Genomic DNA, 3566 nt, shown 5'->3' with positions numbered 1-3566 from the left:
CATCTCTTTTACTTAATAGGTAACAAATGGCAGCATGATCGGTGTAAACTATAATTTTTGCTCCTACTAGATAAGATCTAAATTTGTCTATAGCGAAAACTACAGCGAGTAATTCTTTTTCAGTTGTTGCGTAGTTAAGTTGGGCAGCATCTAGGGTTCTACTGGCATAATAAATGGCATGTAATTTTTTTATCTTTTCTTTGTCCTAGAACGACTCCAACTGCATAATCACTAGCATCGCACATTATCTCAAAGGGTTCCGACCAATCGGGCAGTTTCATAATGGGTGCTGAGATTAATGCTTGTTTTAAAAGATTAAATGCGTCATTACATTTTTCATCAAAAATGAATTCAACATCTTTCATTAAAAGTCCGGTTAAAGGTTTTGTTATTTTGGAGAAGTCCTTAATAAAACGCCGATAGAATCCAGCCTGTCCAAGAAAACTTCGGACTTCTCTGATTGTTTTTGGTGGTTTTAGGTTTTCTATAACTTCTATTTTAGCTCTATCTACCTCTATACCTTTTTCGGAAACTATATGTCCTAAAACTATTCCTTCGGTCACCATGAAATGACATTTTTCCCAGTTTAGCACGAGGTTCACCTCCACGCATCTCTCCAAGATTTTTTCAAGGTTAGCTAGGCAATTGTGGAAATCAAATCCGCAAACCAAGAAATCATCCATAAACACTTCCATGATACCATCTAGGTAATCTGCGAAGATTGACATCATGCAGCGTTGGAAAGTAGTTGGGGCGTTACAGAGGCTGAAAGGCATTCGTCTGTAGGCAAAAGTTCCATAAGGGCATGTAAAAGTAGTTTTTTCTTGATCTTTGGGGTGAATAGGTATTTGGAAGAATCCAGAGTATCCATCTAGGTAGCAGAAGTAAGAGTGTCTGGCTAGACGCTCCAACATCTGGTCTATGAATGGTAAAGGGAAATGATCCTTCCTAGTTGCTTTATTTAATTTTCTATAATCTATACACATCCGCCACCCTCCTTCTAATTGTTTTGCTACATGTTCGCCTTTATCGTTTTGCACGACTGTGATGCCTCCCTTTTTAGGTACTACATGCACAGGGCTAACCCACTAACTATCCGAGATCTGGTAGATTATACCTGCCTCAAGTAACTTAAAAAGTTCCTTTTTAACAACATCACTCATTATAGGGTTTATTCTTCTATGATGTTCCCTAGAGGGTTTTGAATCTTCTTCTAGCGAAATCCGATGAATGCATACGGACGGGCTTATTCCTTTCAGGTCAGAGATATTATATCCTAAGGCTGAGGGATGTCTTCGTAAAACGTCTAAAAGTTGGTTCGTTTCCTCTTGGCTCAAGGTAGCACTGGCTATAACTGGACGGTTCATCTTTTCGTCGAGGAACTCGTATCTCAGGTTCTTAGGCAGTTCCGTAACTTCTAAGGTTGGTTTCTCAGGGCATGGCATAGGATCTAGGGTAAGGGATAAACATTCGTAAAGGTTATCATCGATGTAGGGTTCTTTAAAGTCATCATCTTCCTTTATGAGAGTTGATGGTAACTTAATTATTTTTATAATTTCTTTTTGTTCTAATTCTCTAACACATTCATCAATGATATCTAAGGCATAACACGAGTCTCCCATCATAGGTGCCATAAGAAATTTCGAAAGTATAAATTCTATTCTCTCGTCACCTACCTCAAATGTCACCTTTCCTTTCTTGACATCTATTATGGCTCCTGCAGTCGATAAGAATGGTCTACCTAGAAGGATTGGTATATCATTGTCCTCTTTGATGTCCATGACCACAAAGTCAGTAGGGATAAATAACTGACCTATCCTAACAGGAATATCTTCTAAAATGCCTATCGGATAATTGACAGATCTATCGGCTAACTGAAGTGACATCTTAGTGGGTTGTAATTCTCCTAAGTTCAACCTCTCACAATCTGCTAAAGGCATTAAGCTCACACTAGCTCCTAAGTCTAGAAAAGCTTTTTCGATGAAATGATTACCCAGAAGACAAGGAATGGAGAAATTTCCAGGATCTTTATCTTTCTTTGCTAATTTATCCTCGGAAATAGCATTACATTCTAAAGGCTTCGGATCGTCAAGTCTACGTTTGTTGGTAAGGATGTCTTTGAGGAACTTTGCATAAGAAGGTATTTGGGTGATGGCTTCTGTGAAAGGGATTTCTACGTGATGTTTTTCTATAACTTTAATAAATTTTTGATAATGTTTATTAATCTGGGTTTGTTTGAGTCTTTAAGGATATGGTATAGGTGGTTTATATGGCGGGGGTGGTACGTAAATTTTATCTTTAGGTTCTTCTCCTTTCTCTCGACCCTCCTGGTTTTCAGATTCCTCTGGTTCCTTTACTTTGTCCGGGGGTTTGGTACATTCCTTAGAAGTTTCGGGTTCACTTAATATTGGGTTTGGTGGCTCATCATAAGCGCTCCCACTTCGTAGGGTAATGGCATTGGCTTGTCCTCTCGGATTTTGTTGAGGTTGTCCAGGGAATTGTCCTCCAGGTGTAGTCTGAGGGGCTTGGTTTAAAGCTGCCTGAGAGATATGGGTTTCAAGCATCTTAGTATGAGTAACTATTTGGTCAACCTTGGTCCCTAACTGAGTAATCAATTCGTTAACATGAATGTTTTGGTTCATGAACTCCTTGTTTTGTTGGGTTTGAGCGGTGATAAAATTTTCCATAATTTTCTCAAGGCTCGGCTTTGGTGGTACAGGTTGCATAGGTTGATTTGATCTTGGGGCTTGATAACTAGGTCTCGGAGGTGCATTATTTTGAATAGGTTTATTAGTTTTATAGGAGACGTTCGGGTGATTCCTCCATCCAGGGTTATAGGTATTCGAATATGGGTTTCCTTTAATAGACTGCATTCTGCAGATTGGTGTCCTTTGGTTCCATATATCTCACAATCCGACGAAACTGCGGCTACAGTATTCGGGTTTATGTACATATGCTCGACCTTAAGGGATAATGTGTCCATTTTAGCTTGCATCATGTCTATAGAGCTTAGTTCATGCACTCCTCCTTGGGCTTCCTTCTTCTCAACTGTCGCTCGTTCGACTCCCCATGATTGATGGTTTTGAGCCATATCTTCAATGAGGGCACTAGCTTCAGGATAAGGTTTGTTCATCAGAGCACCGCCTGCGGCAGCGTCGATGGTCATCTTTGTGTTATAATGAAGTCCATTATAAAAGGTTTGAATGATTAACCAATTTTCTAAACCATGATGTGGGCATGCTCGTAACAACTCTTTATATCTCTCCCAAGCTTCGAACAACGATTCTCCTTGGTTTTGGGTAAATCTAGTTATATGGTTTCGAAGAACGACGGTCTTACTCGGGGGAAAATATCTGGCAAGAAAAACTCTTCTAAGGTTATCCCAAGTCGTAATGGAATTGGGTGGAAGGGAATCTAACCATGATAGGGCTTTATCTCTGAGGGAAAAAGGGAATAATCTTAAACGTATTGCCTCAGGAGAAGCTCCATTGGTTTTAAAAGTATCTGCTAATTGAAGAAATATTTTCAAATGTTGTTTTGGGTTCTCAGTAGCGAGACCTGCGAAT

At 39.5% G+C, this 3566-nt stretch overlaps 1 non-coding gene across 1 annotated transcript; it reads left to right on the top strand.

Annotated features, from left to right (window-relative positions):
- The first annotated feature begins 3221 nt into the window (after positions 1–3221).
- On the top strand, positions 3222–3328 carry LOC127088507 (small nucleolar RNA R71). The gene has a single exon (XR_007790340.1). It is a non-coding gene; the product is annotated as a small nucleolar RNA R71 (small nucleolar RNA).
- Positions 3329–3566: the final 238 nt, after the last annotated feature.

The sequence above is a fragment of the Lathyrus oleraceus genome, chromosome 5 (assembly GCF_024323335.1).
Source record: "Lathyrus oleraceus cultivar Zhongwan6 chromosome 5, CAAS_Psat_ZW6_1.0, whole genome shotgun sequence".
Taxonomy (NCBI): Eukaryota; Viridiplantae; Streptophyta; class Magnoliopsida; order Fabales; family Fabaceae; genus Lathyrus; species Lathyrus oleraceus.
The sequence above is the reverse complement of the archived record's forward strand: the minus strand, read 5'-3'. Positions and strand labels throughout refer to the sequence as shown.